At 43.7% G+C, this 27,946-nt stretch overlaps 1 protein-coding gene across 3 annotated transcripts in view; it reads right to left on the minus strand.

Moving 5' to 3' along the window:
- The window catches only part of B4GALNT1 (beta-1,4-N-acetyl-galactosaminyltransferase 1), a 556,280-nt gene that overhangs the window by 523,379 nt on the left and 4,955 nt on the right, over window positions 1-27,946 (minus strand). The window contains exon 2 of one of the 3 annotated variants that reach the window (XM_069230843.1): window positions 26,320-26,509. The exons of the other annotated variants lie outside the window; for them this stretch is intronic. The gene's annotated coding sequence lies outside the window, so the exon portion shown is untranslated. The remainder of the gene's footprint in view (window positions 1-26,319; window positions 26,510-27,946) is intronic. 3 annotated transcript variants of the gene reach the window in all.

A 27,946-nucleotide genomic window follows, 5' to 3' on the forward strand; every position in this document is an offset into this window, starting at 1 on the left:
CAAACCACATAATTCAACTCAACACACTCACACAACACACCACATACATCCAATCCACACCACAGAACATGCCATCATGCCACAAAGGTTAACGCCACGCCACATAATTAAACCCCACAAGATACCACTGCAAAACACAAAATACAATTCCACATAATTACACTCCATGACAACCAATTCCACTCCACGTAATTCGAGGACACTCAAAACCACATAATTACTATCTATATAAATCCACTTCACACCATGCCACATATTTCCACTACACACATCCACTCCACACCACACAATTCCACAAGTAACAATTCCAATCCAACTCACATAATTCCACTCCACACCACATACAGCCACTCCCCTCCATAACACATGGGTAAAAGACATTGTCATTTGCAAGGCCAATAGCTCTAACTCTCGCAAATGCGAGACCTGTTGGCATTGCCAATGCTTGTTTGGATTGAAAGATTGTTGTCGTTTCCAGACTGAATATTCTAGATTGTCATTCTATTACTGCTCATATCCTCGTAGGAGCGAGAGAACTTTCCTTATATTTTTTCTAGAGCTTGTATCAGTCAGGTGTTAAATTGGTATGGATATCTAGGCTAGAAGAGTGTTTTTCAACATGTTGTTACTGGAGCACCCATTATATTAAGATTTACTTCATTAACCCGCTTTGATGAACTTTTGTGGATTTAGGTTATGGCTTGCTGCTGTTTACTGCAATTGCTTTGATGCACTGCAGTCTCAGTTTTCCGAGTTCTTTTTAGTTGGTCTTTCCATGTTCCTTTACTTAAAGTATTGTGCATATTCCAGGACGAAAATGTTATTCGCCTGATGAGCGATATTTGCCAAATAGAAGAATAAATTTACCTGTAACGCTCTTTGCAACGCTACGTCTACCTGGTTGCCTAGGAAACATACACTTATGATGTAGGCTTTCTCAGTACGCAGTTCGTCACCGCTCTACATTCAAAAGCCATTTTATACAACTCGATTATGTGACAAATTTGAGATTGTTAAATTAGCAACGAACACATTAGCACTTTCGCTCGCACACACTCATATACACACACTCAGGCTTACACGAAGGCAGCAGGGGCGTAGCTCGGTCAGTAAGATGGGGGGGGGGGGTGGGCTTCAGATTTTCCGACAGACTGTCATTTCATGTTTAAATGCATTATATGACAAGCAGGTGCATGAGTGGGGCCTAAGGGGTAGTGGAAAGGGAGGGGAATGCGGTTTGGTAAAATTACTAAGAGAGAAAACATAATATTCTGTAAAATAACCAATATTTTGGATGAGTGCGTTTGTGTTTTTTGTCTGTGTGTATGTAGAAATACCTGCTCAAATCCGACTGATATCTCACAACACCCTACTGAAAGCACCTGTAACCAACTATTTAAAAGAAAATACATTTATTGGGGAGGGTGGGGTTTAACACCCCCAAACAATTCCCTGAAAATACATCCTCTGTAGGCAGAGGCTCACACCGCATCACTTCTCACATACACCAACTACACATATAAATACCAAAAAGTCACAGTGTACTCCCAACCATAAACTGTGTGTACTAAGGACAGACCTCGCGCAGCATGTAACAGCTGTTTTTATGTGTGTTTGGCCAAATGTCTGTTTGTACACATACACATTTGTGTCCATACTCAGTTTTTGTGCCATTGTGTAAAGGGTACATGTGTGCCTGTCTTTCACGTGTTTGTGCACACGTGTGTGTTTAATTACAGGGACTCACTCTATGAGAGATTAGAGAGAGCACAGAAAACTTAATGCCTCATTTACAAGAATTTTTGTGCTTCAGCTCTGATGCGTTAGATTTCTTGTGCTGCCCTGCGATCCACTAATGAAGCATGTATTAACAACACAGAGCTCCATGGAGCAGATTTTCACAGATGCATCAGAAATTATGACGCATCTGTGGCCCCAAAGTCACACATTGCTGGACTAGCATAAAATAATGACGATACTCCAGCAATTCGAGGAGTCTCGCATAAACAAAAGCCCTGCCTCACTTTTACCACCTGCTCTGAACAGGCAGTAAAATTCTGACGTAATAAAGCTGCAAAATGACGCAGTGAAATGCTGTAAATTTCGCTGCATCAGTTCTGTGTGGCTTTTTTCCTGGGAATGTCTAACTTGTATATCATTGCCAGTAGCTGGCGCCCAGGGGTGAAAGTGACACTAGAGGCCTATAGCGTCACTTTGTAGATTTAGAGTTGTCTTAGCGCCGCCGCAGCATAAAAACAATTATGCTGCGGCAGCGCAAGGGCCTTGTAAATGAAGCCCATAGAGTGCCACCCAGCCCACTGCGCTGTGTAGTCATATATTGCAGTGTAATCGTTTACAGAGTGTAAGTACCAGATTCTCTGTAGCACATTGACACCTTTGCCTTTTCAGTTGGAGAACAAGGTAACGTTATACCAAAAGTAGCTGGCAGTCCATGGGTACAGTGAGCTGACAAGTCACTAAAGAAGGAAGGAGGCTGCCTCTGAACAGGTTAGCTTTGGAGCCTCTAGAAGTGCAGGCAATGTTAGGATGAAGAACAGGAAAATCTACTTAAAATAGGTCAGCTCTGCTGCCAACTAACCCCGTCCCTGCAATACACAGTGTTAGAATTGAGTGGGAACCAGCCAGTTTCCGGTACTGGCAGCTATTCGAGCCAGAACCTGGTTCTGGGCTGGCTCTAGTGATTTATTCCGAATGTGTCCTAAATCTGCGTGCAGTGACTGGGAGGTTTAGCGGTCTCGTTCACATTCAATTCGCTTAGATTACCAATGGGCTCTTCTTTTCCCTGCCTCTCTTCGTTAAATGATTGACTTTGTGGTTCTGTTTGCCCAGGGTGTGTGTCCTGTTGTGTCTAATGAATGACAACTGGAACTTTGCTTCGAAATCCAACAAAAAATCTGCACTTCAGTGCAGCCGCACTAGGCTGCAAGAGATGAAGTGAGATTTAAGTGTTTTGTCACTCAAGCTCTCCCTATAATTAAGAGTGTGAGCTTTGTAAGCATGTCGGGTATGTCTGTATCTGTAAGTAGCACAATACATTCATACAGCACATGATAAAAGAGGAATGCTTTTCACCATTCATAACATAGATACTGGGCTATCTTATATAGGGTAGACCTCTGTGAGGTGCATATTGTATTTAATTCCCTGTAACAGACACTTCACCATCTAAGCACGTTAATGATTCTAACCTATGGATGGATACCTGTCAACTCAACCTCATTTGGCAGGTGTCACCCTCGCTACAGACATTCAGCCTCCTAGAGAAATGCTTCCAGGTTTCTATGGGGACATCCTCTTTTCACACCTACATCATCCTTCAAAAACATTTTAAACCACTGAGTTCATCCTCATTTAAGACTCATCTAATTAGGAGGTATGCCCAGATGGGATAATACTATAGGCCAACCTCTCCAGCAAGTGCATCAAACATCTCCGAGTTATCCTATTAGTGTGACCCCTGTGGCTTGCTTTAAATAGGAGGCAAATGGGCTTACGTTGACTAGTAGCTGCTACATTGCAAACGTTAAGCAAAAGCTGGGGCTGCCAGAGTTGTACAACACATCATCTCATATCCAGGATCACTGGAATTATGCGATTCTGCGACAGTGGCATTTTTCGCATAATTGTGGATTTACCACATTTGTTATACAATCCATCATCTGCTGCATATTTTGGAGATTTAAAAAAATGTTTCTCGCTCAAGAGGATCAAAAGTTACTAAAAATGCGGCAACGCTTGCTGCTGTGCTGAGGAAGGCACTTTACAAAGGATGACTGTTCACCTTTCAGTTGCATATTGCTGTATTTGGGTGTTAAACTAGTACTAATAAGTGAAACCTTTGTCAGGCAGTGTTAACATGTGTAAAGATGACAAAATGAAGATCTGGTGGTATCACAACAAGGGGTGCACCATGCCATATAATTTGCATATTCTTGCTGCTTAACTTAGTAAACGCTGGCACATAATGTGGTCCTCGCTTGCTGCATAATTCCACTGGCCCTGCCCATAACAAGGCACACCCACTGAACTATATCTGATACCAACGTTAACCTGTCAGATATCTCATCTAATACAACACCAACTACACCATGATACACCACAATCACCAAAGTGCCCCTATCCTCGTCAAGAAGATGAGCTAAAGTAGGCCCAGTTATACAGAAAAGGACGCTCGCCGACTATCAATACCATCTCAGTTGCAGACCTAACCAAGAGTGACACAGCAAATCAATAGAAAATAATGAAAACACAAAGTGGTTGTGGACACTAGGAGACAAACAGGCATTGGTAAAACTAATGTCTCCTCTAAGCAAGAGCTTTTGGCTTTAGCAATCTATTTTAACCATGTTGTACATCAGTGTGGCAGCTGTTCAGTATGTCTAAATGTTAGTGACGTGAAGTGGGGTAAGACTGGAGTGTGATAGATTGGGGTAGAGTAGATTGGAGTGGGTTAGGTTGAAGTGGGGTAGGCTGTACTGGAGGCGGGTAGACTGGAGGGGGTTGGGGTAAACTGGGTAAATTGGAATGGAGTAAGGTAGACTGAAGTGGAGTGGAGTGGGGTAGAGGAGATTGCAGTAGGGTAGATTAGAGTAGAGTGGTCTAGACTGGGGTCGAATGGGGTGAATTGGGGTAGACTGAAGTGGAGTGGAGTACATTGGAGTGGGGTAGAGTGAAGTGGAGTAAACTGGAGTGGGGTAGAGTAGAGTTGAGTGGAGCAGACTGAAGTGGAGTGGGGTGACTGGGGTAGACTGGAGTGGAATAGGGTAGACTGGACTGGGGTGGGGTTGATTGGGTTAGATTGTAGTGAAGTGGTGTAGACTGAGGTAGAGTGGAGGGACATAGAGTAGAGTGGTGAGGAGTGGCATGGCATGTTGTTGGTTGTCATACAGTGTCTTAGAGTGGGGGGGGTAGAGTGGAGTGGCATGTTGTAGAGTACAGTGTCGTGGAGTGGAGTGGCATGTAGTGTGGTAGAATGGAGTAGAATATCGTAGAGTCGAGATTCATAGAATGGAGTGGCATAAGGCAGAGTGGAGAGCCATACAGTGCAGTAGAGAGTTTTGAAGTGGTGAATAGTGAAGTGGCATAGTTTGGAGTATGCAGGGTGTGGTAGAACACTGCCATTAAATTCACCTACGGTACTGATGGGTTTTGATCATATTCAAATATTTGTTTCCACCACACTTAAGAGTTACAGAAAATAAACTAAATATATACTTTGCTAAATATGATATATTCTGAAATATCTGCACAGTTCATATTTTTGTGTGCTGGAAAAAAAGCCTTTCATTTCCCAGCAGGATTGTCATATAAATTCTCTACCTTTAAAGTAGGAGAAGAAAAGTAAACACCAACCTCCCTCTAAAGACAGAGTCTGACATTTGACCTCTGTCTTTGAATGCACAGCAAGTGTGACAACATAATAACAATATTTAAAGGCCTGTTTACAGAAAAACAAGCACTCAGAAGGATACAGTAAACAAGCAGTTCTGTGCTGAATGGGCAAACTCAAGCTGGACAGCCTAAAACAAATAAATCCAGACAATTGAAAGCAAGCAAAGGTGTGTACGTAACCACAAAGCTAATGGTAACCAGTGGACATAATACATTCCCTGGGAACCTTTCAGAATGCCCAGAAGAGGTCGTTAGCAAACCAGATAGCTGTTCTGACTGGTAGGTTTAGACCTAAAAAGGACCAATGAATGTCCACCATGATTCTCCAAGAGGTTAAAGTTTATGTCAGATGGAGTGTCCTAATACACTAAATGCAGCACAGATGAGACCTACAAGCAAACCATTTAAACAGAGAGCAATGGGATGACATAGAGTCCTGTTGAAACAAAGGCGTTTTGAATATTTTCGAAATCTGCTGTAGTGGGTGATATCTCTTGGAGGCCTGCAGTAAGGGTTTTCCAGCCCTGGGCTCCTGTAGCACTCAGTAGCCAGCCTCCTGATCCCTTTGTGAGTCATTTAGTTATAAGAGGTTATAATATGGTGCCAAATATGGGGTTCAACTAGCGACATATCTCAGAATGTGTTAATGTCCTCTTTCTCACAATGCATGGTGGGCCAACAAGAATATCCTAAGAAGCAATGGTGCACAAAGCTGCAACTGGTGTAAACCACTGAGTGCTGCTTGGATGCGATCTCTGAGTCTCATGATAAAAACCGAACCTGGCAATCTTATTCTCTGCTTTTTGCTAGGCAGCGGTGGCTCTGGCATGGGTGAACTTAAAGTGTTTACCCTGGAAAGTGCAAACTTATAGCCTTTTTAGTTGTTATAATGGTTGATGAACAATCGACCCCCACACATGATAGTAGCATTGATAAATGGACCAGTTTAGCCACAAAGGTGCTGGGCCTTTGATGAGAAACTAACCGTAAGCTTTGTTTATTGCAATCTCGTAGTCTATATTATCAGTGAGACCAGGCACATCCAAACGCATCAAGCCTGCCTGAAGCCAGCTATGTTAAGTGCGAAGCTCCTTCCAAGTATTTACAGTTGTGTGCCTATCCCCTGCAGTAAGGGTCCTACTTCACTATGGGTCAGATTTATCATGTATTTTTACAGTCGCAAATAACCCGATTGGGCCGTTTACGACTAACATGTTACCGAATTGCAATTTGGAATTGCGAATACATACTGATTTGGTATTGGGAAGGGGCATGTCAAGGGCGACACTTCCTAATACCAAATTGCAGCGGTATATAGGAATGTTTTGTGACCGAAATGCGGTCACAAAACATTCGCATTTTACTATCTACTTAAAGTAGGTGGTAACCCATTCGCAAACTGGAACGTTTTTTAAGGGAAGGCCATGCTCCAGTGGACCACGGCCTGCTCTTAAAAAAGGAAAAGAAAACTTTACCTTTTTTTTTGTTTGTTTTTTAAAATGCATCCCATTTTTCTTCAAGGAAAACGGACTGCATTTAAAAAAATTAAAAAAAGAAGAATCACAGACAGGGTGGTCTGTTGAGCCCATCAGACCACCATCTCTGTGATTTTAGCATTTCCTAATGGGCCACAAATTGAGACCTACCTACCTCATGAATATTGATGAGATAGGTCGATTTACAGCCATTAGAAAACGCTAAATGAAACTCATTGAGTTTCGTACATTCAAATAGCGATCACAATTGTAATTTGCAGAGAATCATAATTAGGCAATCGCTATACAAAATAATGATACATCTGGCCCAAAATCTTATGGCAATACAATCGCATCCACAACATTGATCTATTGCTACTTTATAAGTATTTATTTACTGTTCCTAATTCTACTTATACTTTAAATGCCCAAAATAATTACAGCTAGAGCTAAGACTAGTAAATGGAAAACGTTACTTACCTGTAACTTTCGTTTTTCAGCTTTTAGTGTTCTGTTCACATGCTTGCACTCTTCTGCCATCTAGTGCTGGGCATAGATTTTGCAACTTGTTTTTATTCGAAGAAATCAGATTAACATAACCTTTCCGAATACACATTTCTATCCATCTAACAGGACCTGCTGTGGAAATTGGTTGGTGCGGTTGGACAAATATGAATTAACTTCATACAATCAATACAGTACATAATGCGTCTTCTAACATCTAAACTATGTAAAGCTCTTCCTCTAAGTGATTTCACTTGAGGGAAGTAAGAAGGTAGTTTGATGGACTGATTAAGGGAGACGCCACTTTTGTATCTTCTAAGCACAGCTTTGTTCTGGTACCAATTGGGTTCTTATATTGCACAAGGATGTGCATGCTGCTATGAAAACCGATTTCTATGAAAAAAGGCACAAATGTGCGGCTCAGAGAGAGGCCCCATAACAGCCCCAATTAACAGAAATATTTCGATCCCATGGCTGTAAAGGAGATTGTTAGTACCCGACCTAATCCTTTCATGAAGGTTTTGGATACTGGAATCTAAAAAATAGATTTGATGTTGTATATTTTGTAGATACACAGCTTTTGCCACTAGTTGTACGTGTACAGATGTGTAGCTAAGGCCTGACTTTTGTAAATGTACTGAGTAGTTTGGACCCTGACATTTAAATGCTGCAAGTTTAAGCTTTCGGACAGTAAAAGAGTCCTTTACCTGCATAACAAATCTATCTAGTTGCATAACATGCCCTAGTTTATGGTTTTCTAGCCTCCTTTAGTATTTACATATATTCTGCAGGAAGCTCCCTATGATTCAAATGCCTTAAATTACCCCACTGTTGAGTAAGCATGGCAATAGCCTCTCAAGTGTATAAACTGATATTTCCAGTAGCAACAAGAACTATGCTTGTTGTGCCCAGACTGGCGCTATAAGGATGCGTCGCACTGAAGTTAGATCATTTACTTGATAATATAAGATAGCAGTGCTAGGTGGGGGGGAGGAGATAAGCAAATATTCCTGACTTGTTGATCCATAAGTCATTGCCTAGGGACCGCTGGTGAAATACATGGATGTGAAGCTTAGGCATTTTGCTTTCTTGTTTGTTACAAACAGGTTGACTTTAGGTGTGCTCCAACACTTGAAGTAAGACTTTAGCATCTGATTGCTAATTTCCCACTTGCAGGATTGATTATAGCTTCTTTTCTGGAGAGCTGCACATCATTGTTTACTACAGGGATGTGGTCAGTTAACAAGTGTATATGGCGGCGGAAGGCCCACTCCCAAATGCAAATGATTTGTGTCGAGAATAATACAGACGTGGCAATTGCATTGTGTGTGCCTTCCTACTTTTGAATTTAGTGCACTGTTGTCATGTTGACTGGACAAATCAGCACTACGTTGTTATGGCTATGCTTTTAAAAATGATAGGTGCACTGTTTAGACCCTGCAAATTGATATCAGCAGATGTGGTTGTGCTAACCGCTTGCACTGAACTGTTAATGTGTTCATGTGTGCTCCCCATCCCATTGGAGATGAGTTTCTATTGATGGTCACTTGAGGTTGAGGGATGAGGAACAATCTGCCCAGTTAGAAGATGTTCCACAATTCCACCATTTGAGTTTGTGCTGAACATTTGGCTCTATGAACACTAAATCCTCCCAGTTTCCAATCTCTTGAGATTACAGTCTTGCCAGGCACTTCTAAAAAGGGCAGATACGTAGCCTTGCCTTGGTAACTGTGCAGTAAATGACACTATCATTTCAATATCACCCTCACTGTGAGATGAGGTGACTTCTGGTCAAGATGAAGCAATCTTTTAAATGCAAGTAGGCTCTTTTTACTCAGGCAGTCTTTGCTTGTCTAAGCATGGATCCCATGAATACCGACATTTGATTTTGGCAAAGAGAGAATTTTGTTTTCATTTAGCAGGAAGCCCACTTTGTGAAGGAGACAGACAAGTGTTTCCATGTGTGCTAGACATTGTGTGAGGCTGTTTCCTTTGATCAGCCAGTCTGAATACAGGAAGATGTGAATGTGACTGCGCCATATATGTGCCACCACTAAAGAAAGGCATGTTGTTGACACTTTCTGGGCTGTCGTCACCCAAAATTGTAGAATTTTGCATTGGCAATGAACTCCACATAACGCAAACCACAGGTGCTGGCGAACAACAGAATAAATGGGTTTGGATATGTGGAAACAGGATCCTTCAGGCCAAAGCTCATCATAAAGTCTCCCACTGTGGGACAGCATCCAGGGCACTTATTTTTTTAAGTAGTTTTATGTGCTGTAGCTTTTGAGAGCTTGAAGATTGTCTATTGGCAGCAAAGTTCCACAATTTTCGGATGTAAGGAAGTACAGGGAATAGATCCCATGTACGTTTGATGTAGTGGGACATTTTGTACAGCTCCTTTGGACATCAGTACCAGGACTTCCTCCATCAAGACTGTGCAAAGCATCTGGATGATGTTTGTGGGAGAGGTGGGATGCTGGATGTGGTTGTGTGGAATTCTAAGCAATGCCCATGGGCATTTGTGGAAATTATCCACTGTTCTGAGGTTAATTCCTCCCATTGTAGAAGGTACAACCTCATTCTTCCCTGATAGGTGTTTGGTGGTCACAGGGGCGGTAATAAGGTCATTGCTTGGTAGTGAAGGTGCTTCTAATTTGCACCCCTGCCTTTGCCTCAATTGTTACCTCTAAATACATTACAGGCATACTGTTCCTGTTTGGCATGCTGATGACCTTCCTGAAATCGCTTCCACTGATGCTGCGACCTTCCAGGTGTGATTTGCAGCTTTTACTGCTGCACGTGTCTGTGGCCAGTCAAAGCCTTTTTTTTGCTGTTGATGTTTTAAAATGCCCATGACTCTGGGGGGTAGCTGTGCCCCTTTTGATTTTTTGAAACATTTTGCTCATTTGGAAGACAAAAAGATGTTGTCCATCAAAGCGTGAAACTATGAGATATTGTTGGTCTGAAACTAGACACTGAAACCACGCATGACAATGGAGTAACACACTGGTGTTACCTTGCCTTTGAGGCACTGTTGGGGGTATCTGAGGCACGGCAAATAAGTGCATTAGAAATGATTTCCCCCTGAGCTAATTTCCTTAGCCCTTTTCTTATGTGTATCAGGGAGATACTGTTGTATATCCTTTGCTTCTCGCACTGATCTCTATCATAGCAAGATAGTAGAGCCATTGAGCTTCAAGGCACTATTGTGTTCACGTACCCAATGACACATGTTTCCCAGAGCATGAATGGGTGGTGGAGATTCCTTTGTCCTTTCATTGGCACTTTCTTCCTTGCTGCTTGCCCTACAAACTAGCCTGGACCCTTACCTACAGCAGGTCTTGTGGTGCTGGTCTGTACTTCTTTTTAATTCTTGCGTAACAACTCTACATTTGAAGGGGTGTCTAAGGTTTTCATTTGCACATTCTAACATTATTTTCAACATGGGCAGGAATTGAGTAGTGTTTTCTGTTTTGGAGAGTGTCTTTATTAAGAATTTCTCTTCCTATAATCCACATGAAATGGAACCAAGTGAAGTCCTGCTGCTCTTTGACTGCATTGTGGGGATGTGGCATCTAGTGAGGATGCTCTCACTTGATATGGCTCCAGAGTGAGGTCATCCTTTAGAGTCCCTCAATAGGCATACCTGACAAGCTCTTGTTGATCAGAAATGCAGGGTTATCATATAGCTGCAAAGGGTCAGTACTTGTATTGAAATCCGAACCACTAGGTATGACGTGAGCTGGAAGAATGTTTGGAGGGATACATCCTCCTCCGTTGTCAGGTGCAGATGTTGTCCCTACCTCTTTTTTCTTTGGGAGGGAATATGAGCCATAGTCATTGAAGATTGCCTCCTTGAATATTGATCCATGCTTTTTATGTAGTGCCTTGGTGTTGGAAGGATGTCTCTGTTATTAGATCACTGTATATAGAGCATTGTCTGTGGTCCGGTTGATCTTCCGCCTCTGTGCCAGGCGTCGAGGTTTGGTTAGCGTCATCTTCAGGGTCAAAGTTAGCTCCATATCTGCTCACTTTTAAAGCTATGTTTCTCGACTCTAATTTCGTTGCAAAGGATGGGGTGCTCAGCCCTTCATGTCTGCCCTGGAACTTCAAGGTGTCTTGTCGATCCTTTCGAACTGATGCAGGTTTTGGTGGGGACTTTGGAGATTACCAAACTTCATAATTGGAGTTGTTGGTCCTCTGGGGGTACCAGATTGACCTGCCCTATCATTTTCACAATTGATTCCTTTAATGTCTTCAGTGACTGGGGTAGAGGAGACTTGTAAAGTCTAGGGGGCAGATTTATGAAACGGGGTGCTGCACATAGTGCAGCGCCTTTTATCTTTCACCCTTTAGAGCCCTCTAACGCCTCCATGTGCACGCCGTATTTAAAATACGGCGCACCACGGAGGAAGTCAGAGGTACTAGCATCATAATTTTTTACACTAGTCCGGCACTTTGCTAGATTAGCGTCAAAAACATTGACGCTAATCTTGCAAACACCCAGAGACCCTTTGAAAACAATGGGAGCCTCCCTCTAACGCCTGCTCTTAGCAGGCGTTAAAAATGCTGATAAAAATTATACAAAGAAATATCTTAGATTTCTTTGTGCCATTGTTTCGGCCCCACTAGCTCCGGAACATCCCCCTTGCATACATTATGCCTGGTGCAGGCACAATGTGGCGCAAGGGGTTACAAAGTGGGGCAATACAAGCATTGGCGTTCCATTTTTGGCCTTACAATGCCACATTAGCGTAACAAAATGACGCTAATGTGGTGTTGAAATGGGCTAGGCCCTTTTAAATCTGGGCCTTGGTTCTTCATGGTGGAACAGTGTCAAAGTCAAAAGTCAAATATTTTATTATGTTTCGGCCTTCCAAAGAGGGCCACATAAATACAACCTAAAGAGGACTATACAAAAGCCAATAAAACAAAACTAACGGGGAGGGTGTCCTGCAAGTTGGCCGACTAGTCTCACTCACCGTGAGCTCTTCCAGCCCACAAGTAATCCTGCAATAATCCTGGCTCAGCTTAGACATCCAACCACGAACTGGGTACCCCTGGTCTGCCAGCGATGTACTCTAGAGCCACTGGGCACTGAAGCGGCTGCCTGAGCCCCGTGGAGGCAGCAGGGGCACTGCAGAGGTGACACAGCACAGGGCGTTATTATGGTGACGAGACACCCGGCATTTAACCACCCTGACTATCGGTTCTGATAGTGGCTGGTGGTGCCGGTGCCCCTGGCCGAAAACAGGCCCCTGGGTCGGCACGGTGTGGCATGTAGGGGACGGGGCCAAGAACATGCATGATGTGGCCTGTCTGGAGGTGAGTGCCCCCTGCCCCCATCAGACAGGCCGGGAGTGGGACCTGTGCCAGCAGAAAACCTGGGCCGCAGACCACAGCTCCTCTACAACTGCTGGATTCCCATCCGCCATGATGGGGGCACGTTCACTGCGCACCTGTGATGAACACTGAGGAAGAGGTGGGCAGCCTGCGTGCAAAGACGACTGAGGCCAGCAACCACGTACACTGCGGCTGTTTGGTGCTGACTCCCCTGCCCCTCTGGGTGAAACTGGGGGCAGAACTGCCCGACGGGGAGACCTGAGCGTCAGGCCGCGGCTCTGTTGTAACTGAGGGGACAGTCGTGGTCCCAAGGACTGCCCCTCCCTCTCCCTTCACCTGCATCTGCTGAACACCGGCCTGCCCCAGATGCCTGGATGCTCTGTGAGGGGGAAAGGAGCCTCTGGGGATTGATCCGGCAGGTGTGGGCTGGGAGCCGCATCGGCTGGGTGCGGCCTGCCTGATCTGACCGGCACTGCTGGGAGTGCCCACTGAGGACCCCAGGATGCCTCCCAAGGGCCTAATTGACTGGCGTGTGTCGTTGGGCCCATGGCAAAGGGGCCACCAGAAATCTCCTAGTGCAGGCTCCCCGTGTTTAAAACTTCTCCCTTCCTGGAATGACTGCCTCCTGCCCATGGGGCCTTCAAACTCCTATATGTGGCATGTACTGACAACACTATCATTTGAGCCCAGGTCAGACTATGGACCCAGCCTGCTGTCCCTTCCACCTGTCACACCGCTACACCAATTTCACTATTCTCCTCTGGGCCATTGCTATCATTTTGTTGTGCCTGATCGAGGCAACCGGGCAGAGGGGTACCAGAATTCCTGAGAGAGGGGCGAGTGAACCCTGAGTGGCACAGAGACCAATTCAGTGATGCTATGTACTACACAGGTGAAGCAGGAATCGAGAAAGACCACTGGTCTTATAAAGTGCTGACCCACTGCTCTCCCCTGCAGCAACACACCCAGAAACAGTGGGACCCCCCCCTATATTTTTCGGGGCACTGTCCAACAACTTCTATACTACCTCCTCCATGTGGTGGGAGACCCCATCGGGGGCCTCTCAAGGGGGAGACTAGAAACTTTGTTGCCCACCCCATCCTCTGCCTGTAAAACAGTGGCAAAAAACAAGGACACCAAAACCTCCTGGCAGGGGAAAATGAACCACCGCACTAAGACATTAGCTCCACAGGGAGATCCAAAAGAACATGTGTCACCCATGCCGGACAACGCTGCACTCCTGCTGGCAAGTCAATCCTCCCGAGAGGCGATGGAGGGAAGAATTGGGGAGTTACGATCGGAAGTCACCCTCCTTCCTACGCAGTGTTTTGGAGAGGGTCGAAGCAGCCGAACATAACATTTCTGAGGTGAAGGATACTACCTGGGGCCACAGAGAGGAAGTGAAAGGCCTCAGCACTACTATGAAGGAACTGGTCTGGAGAGTCGATGATGCAGAAAATCACCCAAGAAGGAACAACTAGCGTTTTGTGCATTTTCCAGAGGGTGTCGAGGGATCTAACATGGGCTCATTTCTGTAGGGCTGGCTGAAAGACACTCTCCCTCTGGGCCAGTTCTCAATCTGTTTTGTTATAGAACATGCCCGCAGGGCCCTAGCCACTAAACTCCCCACCTCTTCACACTTGACCCTAGCGGGAGATACGTGGGAGTACAGGGGTTCTGGGGCTGAACTGAAATGACCCTGGTGAGTGTTCATGCTCCACCCAGACTGCAAACTCTGACACTGGCCAAGCTCATGGGTATCCTTCTGGAATCCACCTCAGAACTGCCTGTGGTGGGGGAGACTTTAATCATATTGTGGAAATGGCTCATGACTGTTCGGGCCCCCAATTGGCACCTCATCAGACAACTGCACTTTCAAAATTCATGTGCCATATGGGTCTGAAAGACACATGGCGTACCCTACACCCTTCGGTCAGGGCATATTCCTACTTCTCAGGTGCCCACAGGGTCTACTCCAGACTTGATTATGTCCTCATACTTAGGGACGAAGTGGGTGAAATTACCAGGACCGAATATCTGGCGCTGGACTTATCAAACCATTTACTCTTGCTGGTCCGCCTGGGTAGATTCGGAGACGGTAACGCCACTAGGTGGAAAATGAACGCATGGAATCTAAAAGATCATGCAGTGGCCTGGGGCCTACGAGTAGACTCTGGATTGTACTTTAGTGAAAAGGAGCACCCAATCACTTCTAAGATAACATTATTGGAGGCATTTAAGACACTGCTTACAATATTACAAAGGAGACTCCCCCCTCTCTTATGGACCGAGACATGATTGACGGAAATCTCAAAACTCCAGGGTTTCAAGTCATGGAACACTAAAGGCATTTTCAACATCAGGGACATCCTTGACGGGGGAAATATGTCCTTTTCCGCTGCCCAAATTACCTATGATCTTACCCCATCCCAATATCTTAAGTATGCACAGCTCCGACACGCATGGCGAGTAGAGGGATTACATGAGATGGAATTCCCAGAATACGCCCGGCTGGAGGGTCGCCTACTAATGAGGACCTGGGTGGTAAAGCAATATCCCAGATATACCGCACCATTAACAGTATGCCGGACTCCATTTCCGGGTTGCGACAAAGATTGGAATGTGATCTGGGTGAATTTGGAGGACCTCGACTGGGAGGCTGCCCTGATGCACCCTCATGAAGTTGCTATTGAGGCTCAATTCCTTCTCCCCATACAATTCAAAATCCTCCATAGGATTTATTTTGATCGTAGCAGACCATTCAAGATTGGCAAAGCTGCTTCCTTGAACTGCCTTGCTGTGCCACGGCTAAAGGATGCTTCCTGTACACACTATGGGAATGTCCTCACACACAGACCTTCTGGACCAGAACTACACAGGAGCTCTACCGAATACTCAAAGTCCAGATTCCGCTTGATCGTAAATTTGTTCTGTTAGGTATCCGAAATGATGTTGACCTCACCAGATATAAACTCCTGTTTAGTACATTGGGACTCGTGGTGGCCAAAAGGGACATTGCGAGACACTGGGATGCAAATGAGGCTCCCTCTATAGCTGAGTGGAGAAACGGAATGGACCTTTACATGGCAGCTGCAAAGGTGACAAATTGGAGTAGGGGGCTTTCATTTTACAAGGTCTGTGGCTGGTGGAGGGCCTGGAATCTACCAGGGCTGATTAAGGATTGCCGACTGACAATACCCCCTGGTGAGTTTTGGGAAGAGGAGAAACATAGCCTATGGCTGCCATTGCTTTGTCCTGCTCATATTTGTTTTTTTAGTGCTCAGATACTAGGTGCATGGATGATAGGCCTACTGTGTATGCTGCGTTACTTGTGCTGCTGTATCAGAAAAAGTTCTGACATTGGCAACTGTTGCATTAGACCATGGATACTCAAAGTACGGCCCTGGGGCCGCATGCGGCCCCCCTGCCCTTTAAATGCGGCCCCCTGGGCAACAGGAGTACAGGGCTGCTGTTCACTGGATTCAGCTCTAAAAATAAAAAATCTTAAATATTTTGTGGTTAACTGGTGGAAAGGAAGTAACTAGACAGTCCTTAGCTTCACTTAAGAAACAGGTTCATTTTTAAAGACATCTTGCCAGAAAAGTGTAAAAATATAACAGTTGCTTCAAAATTCAAAAAGTTTATTAAGTTAACATGATGAACCTTTCAACCTAAGTATAAGTTATTATATCATTGCAATGAGAAGTATTAATTTACAAGTGATAGCTTTCAAAATTGAATTCAGAAACATTAATTCTTACCCTACCCACAAAAATATGCCAATAGTGTATTAAAGAGGCAAGTCAGATGTTCTGTGCACGTTTTGAGTGGCCTGGGCTACTACTGTACATGGACAATATTATAGTTTTTAAATCAAACACAGGAGCATCTTTTTACAGTGTAGATGCTGAACTTTTGCTGTCCTCATATGTGATAATGACAAAAAGGAGGGAAAGTGAAAGTAAGCAATTGTCTAGGATCACACAATTTAGAAAAGTGGGGAAGACGAGATTCATCTCAGGTTTCCTAGTTTCATATTGCTCAAATCAGTCACTAGGCTATATCCTTCACTTCGCCTACCCACACCTAGCAGCCAATCCCCCTAATTCCCTCACTCAGCCACCATTCCTCTGGCATCGATGCAGCCCTCGGGCACATCACAGACCAACCTTTTTGGCCCCTGTGAAATGTTTGTGAGTACCCATGCATTAGACAGTCAATCTGTCAATGTTTTGTTGAAAATAAAAATAAAAATAAAAAACACTAACAATAAAATAATACAAGTTTATAAAATACTGAGAGGGTCATGCAGGCTCTTGCCTTACTTGGCAATAAAGACTCAAATGCGAGAAAAGTGTGAATGCAAAAATGTCAAATCAATAATGAAATGCAAAACTTAAACAATACAATGAACGATGCATCCTTAATACAATATCAAGATAAACAATACAACTTAGGCATAGTACACCCAGCATTCCTCGTACTAATCGAACATCCAGCTTAAAACATAACATATGAGATATCCTTACGAAGAGCAATTGCAAAGGGTCTATGCTACCCTCATCAAGCAAATACAAAACCACAAAGCAATTAATAAAAAATATATATATTTTTACAATACATGAACTCATTAAAACAAATGTTTAAAAAGTGATGAAAAATGAAAATATTTTTGTGCAGTCTGTTTCCATTCAAGGGGCAAATAAGCATTGGCGAGCTTCCACTGCAGAAGTTATATTATACTTTATAAACAGTGGTCTTAACAATTGGCGACAGAGTGAGTGAAGGAAGTTACATACAAATATCACTGTACTTAGCTCTTGGACATAACTCAGGCAAAGATCACATAGCCTCTCATCCCTAGGTATACACTCCTGAGGTCCAGTAACAACTTGTAGCGGAAGCAAATACAACCTTAATAATAAAATTAATTCTACTCACACCATGAAGAACGTTCCATAAAACATAAGGTTGAGGTTTTTCACAAATGCTGCTCTCTACAATGATTTCTGTGGGTGCTGAACACAAAGCAGAATATCACGTTTCTGACTCACTTCATAGATGGATTTTTTAATGAAGTTTTTAAATGAAGTTTGGGCAGAGGTGTCATTTCATTCTTACCAATTTCAAATACATCAAAAGCATTCGAATAATTTGAAAAGAGGATACTCATTTCTTTCAAGCTGTAGAATATTTCATATTTTAATGCTGCACGGATGGAATCCGGATCACTATTCAATATGTTGTTCCCCCACCTCCGAACAGCTGCCACAGCAAGCACAGTTGGAGAAAGAAGACCAAATTCAAGCCGGAGGGTGAAAGGGGTAGCCAGATGGTTCAAATTACAAATTTGGCACCAAATACACCTTTCAACCTTCTCGCAAAAGGACGAATACCTCTTCTTTCCTCTCTGTTACTTCACAAGCATAATTCAGTGAGGGGGGTATATTATTCTTCTAGACTTTAAGAACATGGGTAAAGTGCCTTTACCTGCAACACTTATATAGTCTAACAATAGCTGAGGCCTGGGACATTACCTTACTTCTACACCCACTAATATGATCTTTATTTAGATAATTCCAAGAGAAAATTAAAACCATAAATGTGCTCTTAAAAATGTTTATTTTTAGGAAATTCATCAGCGTAATTTTTTAGCACAGCAAGATGCCTCTGTACACCTATTGGGGTTAAATCCAAAATGACAATGCCATCAGCATAAAGTAGACAACTAACATTCATGAATCCCAATTTAGGCGGATCTCCTTTTGTTTGCTCAAATCTACAAGGTGAATCGTGAATATAAAGAAAAGAAGGGGCACAAGTAAGCACCCTTGCTTCAAGACATTATGTATCTCCACTTTACTGGAAAAACCCTGATTCCCTTCCATCAGCACTGGAGTCCAAGTGGAAGAGTGCAGAGTAACGATTAGCCGAAGAAGATGAGCCGGATTCCCCAGGTCAGACAATTTCCTCCACAGCGTCTCACGGTCAACCCTATCGAACGGTGTGGAGAAATCAATAAAGGCAGAGTATAAAGTCATGCCCTTTCCCACAGGATACTTTTCAGTCAGCATTTGGAGAGCTGTAATATTATCTAGGGTTCCACAGTTCTTACAAAAAACCAGCCTGCTAAGCGGCAATGATGTTGTTACCAAAAGCCCATTCCTAGAAATGAAAAAGAATACTTTTGGCAAACAATTTCCCAATCTGCCTAGAACTGGTGGTAGAGGTTTTGGGACCTTTTTTGTAGAAGGGTACAACAACACTTCCCTTTCAAGAGGATGGTCTGACCTCAGTCCGATAACAATAGTGAAACACAGGACACAAAAAAAGGAGCTCATGCAGAGACTTCTTGTTTAATTAGAGATATCTGAAGCTCACCAAGGCCCATTGCCTCTGAGGACCTTGCTCCTTTAATAATATCCTCTATCTCCTTGGGACCGTAAGTATTCAGTGAGTCACCCTCAACTTTAAACTCCAGCTCAACATTACAGCTAGAATTAAAGGCATATAATTGTGAGATATATTAAGTCCACTCTTCATCAGAAATGTGAATGGCCTCGGCCTTAACTCTAGAATCACAGTACTGGGCAATTAAAGTCCAATATCCAGATGAATCACAAGAGTAGGCAGCTTTTCTCAAATTAATCCATTCCTGATCCTCCTCCTTCCTACATTCAGTCACCTTCAATCTAGATCTTACGCGCTTCAACCGATTGATTTCTATTTGCCTCAATACTGACAGCAACGGTTTCCTTACCAAGGAATTGATTTCACGATTCACCTCTTTTACCATCCAAGGAATAATCACAAGTGGCTTAGCTCTAATACTTTCAACTTTACTCCCAAAAGTACGAAAAAGGGGCGTCTGATTTTCAGACCAAGGAATAGGATTATCTGAAGAGGTATCAAATGAGCCTAAAGTCACTGTCTTTATACAAGAAGCCAAATTCCGTATATTACTACTAGACCAAAAGGTACACCCATTTGTTTTATTATAAACTACAGCACCTTTCCTGAAATTCCAGGAATCAAGAGCCTTGAACTCTATATCAATGGCCACCGAAAGAATACCATGATTACTTAAGTCTATCCTCGTTACCTGAAACTGGGTACAGGCTCCAAACATTTGGAAAGATACCACCATATAATCAATTAATAATTGCCCTTGAGAGGAATAAAAAGTAAAAGAAGCTGGGGAATCCTTAGGGAATATACTATTTAGGGAAATATTTTCATTTGATCTCTGGGTCTCTAAAAAAACATATACCCTGCCTATATGGTCTAGTTTTTCCCGAAAGAATAGCCTCAGAGATACACCTTACCTCTTCCAGCTCGAAATTTCCAAAGGTCACACACGCAGAGTTCGAAATGTTAGCATTAAAGTTCCCCACAATGATAATCGGGGAATGATCTCCCAAAACACTAATATTGTGTATGAAAGAGAGCATAGAAGGGTATCGTAAAACCTCCCAGGGGGGGTGTTTATCAACAGAAAACTTGAATACGGCCCACCTGTCACACTGGACAAAGCTAACTGTAAGCAAAGGCATAGTTTTGAAGGATGAACACTTTAGGATTCTAATTTGTGTCACTTCTCAATAAAATAGCAATACCTACACTGGCATGGCCTTTTACCAAAGGTATTGTTTTGCAGGAATAGATAAAATAAGTCTCATACTTAAGATCAGCATATAACCAGGTTTCCTGCAAGCAAACAATCAACGGACTGAGGCGCATTATAAAATATAATTTAAGAATTAGACTGTTCCAGTCCTGCCATATCTCAGGAAAGAATTTTGCCCCAAGGTGTAACAATGTGTCCAGAGTCTATCCATTTGGTACTGAATAGTCTTATGCTGTAAAATGCAAAAAGACAACCTCATTGTGGTCACACAGTATTCAGAGGTTACAGACCTGATTCTTGCCTGACCATGAAAATGTGCTGTTATTTGAGGGGCAACAATTAATTGGTCGGATCCTCATACCCTTGCTCCAGCCGAAATATTCCCATATGACTTTGCCCTAGCCTCATCTCATCAAAAGGCTAATCTTCAATGTGGTCACTGAGGGTTGGTTCCTTGGTGTTTTCTGTTGAATGCTGCTTGTCTCTTTGCTAAGAGGTACTCCAGTTATCCCGTGCCCAGATTAATGCTTTTTCCATGCACAGTCGTCAGCTCTGGAAACAATCTGAACCAGTTGGTGAAAAATCAACAGCCTTAGGTGAGGTCTGTGTCCTGGTGCATTGTGGGTTTCATGCGAGGTATCAAAAGTCACCTCGAAACAAAAGGTATTTCTTCAGAGAAAAAACAAATTACAACATCTAGGTTCAACATCCGATTACAGGAATGTGCACAGCATGTGACTTGCAATTAGCACATACTGCAAATATACATTTTTTTATCTTACAATATATTAGTAGGTGGCTGGAGTGGTGAATGGAATATTATTCCGGGTCAATATTACCTCCTTCGATGTAGCGCCCATAGCCTCTGGAGAGTCAGTGTTTAATTTGTGCTTTTTGTTTTCGGTGCGGAGCACCGTCACTTATTATAATTTTCTGCCTCAAGCATTTACTGCGAGCAAAAGACACATATGGGAAAGATGGAGGAAGAGAAAAACGACAAAGCGTCACAAAGGGAGAAAGCAGAAAGCTGCAGGAGTGAGCTTATGGGGCAGGGAGTGGCTGTAAACGGATTGAAGAGGCCCGAGATGGCTTCAGGATTATGATGCCTCAGTCTTCCTCACTTGCACATTTAATTGCACCAGCCGCGTGTTTAAGAAGAGCGCTGTGGGCACCGGCAGGCTTTTATTGACAAATTAAGCACTGCGGAGAGTGATACCCGACTGATAACTGACTCATTACTAAACTTTAAATTATTGTTGTCGTAAAGACGGGGCTCTAATTAGACTGAGGTTTGAGAGCTGAGATGCAGATTCTACAAAAAGGTGGTACAGTAATGGAAGAGCGCACGCGTGACCTTCTATATCTTGAGAGCTTGTCCTCCTCACGGGAGCAACATGGGGGTTTTAGAGGGTAGTTGGATTGGCCACAGTGACCAGTTACAGAACAATACCGTGCAAGGGGAAGCTGACGGGACTAATTTATACCTGATTCCAGGTGAATCCTCCCTAATGATAAGCACAGTACTCAGCAATATTAGACATTATGGGGGTTATTCTAACTTTGGAGGAGGTGTTAATCCGTCCCAAAAGTGACGGAAAAGTGACGGATTTACCACCAGCCGTATTACGAGTCCATTATATCCTATGGAACTCGTAATACAGCTGGTGGTATATCCGTCACTTTACCGTCACTTTTGGGACGGATTAACACTCCTCCAAAGTTAGAATAACCCCCTATATTCTCTCTGAGTTGTCATTATTGAAGGAAACATTACTCCTGGTGTGGTCTCTCCTAGGATTCCCCATAATATTGCAGAGGTCTCACTAATCACAGATACTTCAGCTGAGGTATCACTAGAGACTACAATATGCCAGGTGACGTTTCACGAATATGTAAATACAAAACTCTAGCTGGGATCTTGTTGGTGGACACAATGCTACAAGTGAGGTTAGATAATCAAATACTCTGGGCAATGAGGTCTCAGAGTGAGAGACAAAACACTGGTGCTGTGATTTCACTAATGAGTGGGCACGTTACTCCAGATGTGGTCTCACCAGTATGTGGATTCAAGGCGCTAGTTGACATTATGCTAAAGCTTCAGTTTTTGTGCAGCCCTTTTTTCTGGTATGGTCTCACCAAGGACTGATTAGGATTCTCTCTCTGCAGTATCACAAGTGAGTCCTATTATGCTCTGAGGTTCCATTAATGATGGTTAATTTACTCCAGATAGGATCTCCTTAATGAGTGGACGCAGTACTCCAGGTCAGGATCTTTTTTACTGAAACACTCTGGCTGAGGTTTCGTGAATGACAGACACAACGCTTTGGATGGAGTCTCACTATGAGTGAACAAATTCTCCAGATGTGGTGTCACTGATACTTGTCAATCTTCCCAGGGTGAGGTGGCCTCACTAACATGTGGATTTTATAATCTGTTGCGATCTCCCTAGTAAATGATTGCAGTTCTCTAATTGATGTCTCATTAAAGAGTGTATTCAGTTTTACCAATGAGGTACACCAATGAGTGGACACAACACTCAAGGTCAAGATTCACTAATAAAATATAAGTGAACATCCAGGCGAACTCAACCTCACATATTATTCTCTGGCTCACGTTCGTCATGAGGTCTCACCAATGATGGTTTGCAATATTCTGTCTGAGCCTCACTAGTGACAGACACAGTATTCTCTGGCGAGTTCACAATAATGAGAGGATTCAACACCGAAGCTGAGACCTCACTGTGTGGATGCACTAGTGCAGCTGAGGTCTTTCGAATGAGAGACACAATAAAAAGGATTATGTCTCACTACTAAGTATTCTAGATGAGGTCTCAAAAAATGACCAACATCGTAGACTGGCTGAAGCCTCCAAATAGATCAAATACAATGGCTTTGGTCTCACTAGTGAGTCGACACCGTACTGCAGGTGCGACCCCCTTAATGATAGACATTATAAAGTGGTAAGATTGCATTACTGATGGGCTCTGTGATCTTGGTGAGGCCCTATGATTGGTAAACCTTTTAACTTTCAGTAATGATACTGGTGAGGACTCACCATGGATTGTTCACAATACTTTGACTAAAGACCCACCAAGGATAAAGATGATCCTCTGAGAGAGGTATCATTGTTGATAGACACTTTACTCATGGTGAGGTCTCGCCAAGAATTGCTCACCATACTCGAGCAGAGATTATATAAATGAGTAAATTCAAGAATCCAGTGGAGGACTCACTAATGAGTGGACACGGTTGTGAAAGTGGGGTCCGCTAATGATTGGATTCAGTACTCTATGGGAGATAAAAGTACTGAATGAATGCAAAACTCGAGGGGACGCCTGACTAACGGTAGACACTATAATCTGGATTATGTTTCAGTAGGGAGGAGGAGCACTTCGAAGGGTTGCTCACAATGCCCTGAGGTCGTAGTAATGAAAAACACAGTACTCCAACTGAGCTCTCACAAACGATTACATATGGTACTACTGGTGAGGTCTCACCAATGAGTGGCTTCAGTGCAACAAGGTAAGTCTCACTACCGGTGGGATACAATATGTCAGGAGCGGTCTCACTAATGTGCAGATTCAGTACTACGGCTGATGTGTCACCGAGGATTGTCCAAAGTCCTCCTGCTGAGGTCTCCCTACTCTGGATGAAGCCTAACTGGTGACAGACACGTACTCCGGAAGAGATATCACTAACGAGAGAATGCAGCACTCCATATGTGGCCTTGATAATGATAGACACAATCGTCTGGCTGGGGCCATTCTCCGTATAAGCACAGTATCCTGCCCCAGGCTTCACCAGTGATACACGCTGCACTCACCGTGAGGTTTCAGTTTTGGTGGATACTTTACTCCAGATGGGGCCTCACTAGCGAATGAGTGCAATAATGCAGGTGCGGTCTCATTTTTTATAGACACTATACTTTGTATGGTTTCCATTGGCGATAGCCACGGCACTCCTGAAGAAATATCCCAGAAGAATGTTCACGATGGCTTGGCCTAGGCCTCACTTATGACAGGCATTACGCTCTGGGCACGGTTTCATTGCTGATTGACTCTTTACTGCTCTTGAGGTCTCACTAAGGGTTGGTTGTTCTCCTCTAGCTGAAGCTTCACCAACCAGCGGACACAATACAGTAACTGAAGCCTCAGCAATGATATGAGTCGACACAATGCTCATGGTGCGGTCACACCGGTGAGCTGACACAGTACTTGAGGTTTGGTATCTCCAGTGAGCGGACGCAGTACTCTAGCTGTAGCCTCAGCAATGAGATGAGTGGAAACAATACCCGTGGTGCAGTCTCACCAAGGAGTGGCACAATACTTTAACTGAAGTCTCACCAATGAGCACACACAATACCCAAGGTGTGGCCTCAACAAAGAGCAAACACAATTCTCCAAATTGAAGTCCCCACAATGATCGGACACAATACCTGTGAGGTCTTATCAGTGAGTGAACACAATACTCCAGCAGAAGCCTCACCAATGAGTGGACACAATATTCACCGTGAGGTCTCATCAATGAGCAGACAGTAATGTCAATGAACAATGAGCGGTCACAGTACCCAAGCCGAAGCCTCATCGATGACTGGACACAATATTCACTGTGAGGTCTCACTAATGAGTGGACACAATATTCCAGCTGAAGCCTCACCAATGACGAGACACAATACTTGCAGAGAGGTTTCAACCATGAGCAGACACAATACTCTAGCTGGAGTCATCAGTGAGTGGACACAATACTTGTGGTGAGATCTCATCAGTGATTGAGTTACTCCAGCTGAAGCCTCAGGAATGAGCACACACAATACCCAAGGTTAGGTTGCACTAATGAGAGGGCACACTACTCCAGCTGAAGTCTCACCAACGAGAGGTCACAATATTCAAATGCAGTCAAACCACTGAGTGGCACAATACTCCTGTTGAAGCTTCAGCAAAGAGCGGAAACAGTGCTCATGGTGTGTTCTCACCAATGAGTGAATACAGTTCTTCAGCTGAAGCCTCACCAATGAACAGGCACAAGACTTGTGGTGAGGTCTCATCAGTGAGCAAGTGCAGTACTCTAGCTGAAGCCTCGCCAATGAGCAAACACTTTACCAGAGGTGAGGTCGCACTACAGTGTGTGGCCAAAATACTCCACCAGAAGCCTCACGAATGTGTGGGGTCAATGCTCGAGGTGGCTTCTGAACAATGAGCAAACACAGTACCTCAACTGAAGCTTCACCAGTAAGTGGACACCAGTGCTTAATTTGAGCCGTTGGAGGGCAACAGCAGTGGTTTTTTTAGACTTGCACTTTTTTTTCCCCATCATTTATTTACCGAACGCAAGTGAGGGAAATTGCACAGATCCGAAAGACAGAGGAAGAGAAAGATAGCAAAACCTTCACAAAAGGTGGAGCCTGCAGAAGTAAGTTAAAGAGAGGGGGAGTGTCTGGCAGTAGATTTAAGAGCTATGGGCTAGTTTTAAAACTACCAGCCTTGATATTCTGTGCACCAACCTTTAAATAAATCAGGCTTCTGAGCAGAGTTTCAGGCACCAGAAATCATTTTTTTACAAATTAAGCACAGCTGGGCACAATACTCGAGATGCAGTCTCATCAGTGAGCGGGCACAACTCTCCTGGTGCGGTCTCACCAGTGAGATGCACAATACTCCTACTGAAGCCTTAGCAATGAACAGACACAATACTCCTGGTGCAGTCTCACCAGTGAGATGCACAATGCTCTAACTGAAGCCTTAGCGATGAACAGACACAATACTCCTGGTGCAGTCTCACCAATGAGTGTCACAATACTTGTGGTAAGGTCTAAGTATGAGCAAACACAATACCCCAGCTGAGTTCTCATGAATAATTACAGTATGCCAGGTGAGTCCTCTCTACTGACTGATATCTCATTTGTTTTAGATACATTTCCCCATTGATATGTGTCTAATGACGAGTTCTTACTTACCATGGTCCTGAAGATCGTGTAGTAACTGAATATAGTGCTCCAGGTGTTGTGTTTCTAATTAGTTCTGGCTGCAGTTGTCACCCTCTACAGTCGCCAAGATTATGACTTTCTTGTTTCTTGTTTCAAGGCTGTGGTTGTGTCAGGGGCGGTGACCCCCCACACTGCATGCCACTACACTCCTGGCCTTTTTCTTTAAAAAAAAAAAAAAAGACCATATTAAAATACTTTCTCCCAGTACCACGCATCATTCATTGGTTATTAATGGGGGTGGGGCCGCCACAGAGCTGTCTCTCCCAGCAGTGGGAGTGGTTAGTTGGGACAACCATCTGAGGCTGTGTAACCGAACCTCGACTGTCAGAATGACCAGTATTTTGCTGTGGCCAGCCTGTCATGCACAGCCCAGGCTTCCAAGCGCAGTAGCGACAGGGAGCTGGTGAAGCAGGGACACAATCCCAGCAGTCTTGGGTGAAGCTCTGTGTTCGCCTGTCTCAGCCAATCCTGACACTGCTCTTATACTTATGTGGTGCTTAGTTTAGGCGGGCCTTGCAGGCATTCCATTGCAGCCAGGCGTAGAGGAAGAGGTGTATTTTGGCTCTCAGCTGCGTAACATTTCAAAGAAGAAGATTGTCGAGGTATTATTGTATTTACTTCTAGGCTATGGACTCAATCCACAAACACCTCTACGCCCTTCACAGTCACCTCAGTAAGTGGCTACTTTTCAATTGACACTGACATATCTGTACAAAATGAAAACACACAAGGGCACCTTAACAAAGAGTGTGGTGCTGAGGCACATACGAAAAGGCACAACATGGCACACTTTGTGAAATAATTTGTAGCAACTCCAATGTGTGTGACTGATTACTCAAGCTGCCCATTTCTAAGTAACAAAAACACATGGCCCAGAGTGGCCCCCACTGCCCCACACATTCTGCAGTGAGCTCTCCTCTAAACACAGTGTGCACCTGTTGGCCAGACTAACAAATAAACGTACTGGTACAAGTCTGCAACTTCCAATTGCAAGCTTCAACAAATATTTAGCAGTCAATATTTGACCCAAAAAATCATAAAGAGCTTTTGTTCTTCACTCTAAACTACAGATAGCTTTAATAAAATGCAAGAAAAAGAAAACAAACGGTACTTTATGGATGAGGAAATGTTCGGTGCACATAGATGCAGGTGAGGCAGCACCTACCTTGTTAATTTCGTTTTGTTTATAGTTTGGAGTCAGTTTGGAGTCAGTGCTCATTGTACTTGTGATATCAAGCATGGCCAGTGTATTCGTATTAAAATATGCAAACAGTTGTTTCGCAAGTTCTCTTGCTCGCAAACATTCTAATGCTTCCCCGCCCCAATGCACCTGTGCCCACAACAACAGCTGCACAGGCCGGCCCGAATTTACACACAGCTATTTGTGGATCCACATTTTGCGCGTTTTTCATTGTAATTTGTGGTTTTATTCTTACACAGACACGCAGCAGGCGCATGACTTTTTAGGTCTCTGAACAGGTGCTGATGTTTTATCACTCTATCAAAACGCAAACCAAAGACAAAATTCATTCCTACGGCTCCCACACAGGGGAGGTCAGTCAGTCATTTATCTGAGAAGTATACACGTTTTATAAGT

The sequence above is a fragment of the Pleurodeles waltl genome, chromosome 4_2 (genome assembly GCF_031143425.1).
Source record: "Pleurodeles waltl isolate 20211129_DDA chromosome 4_2, aPleWal1.hap1.20221129, whole genome shotgun sequence".
Classification (NCBI taxonomy): domain Eukaryota; kingdom Metazoa; phylum Chordata; class Amphibia; order Caudata; family Salamandridae; genus Pleurodeles; species Pleurodeles waltl.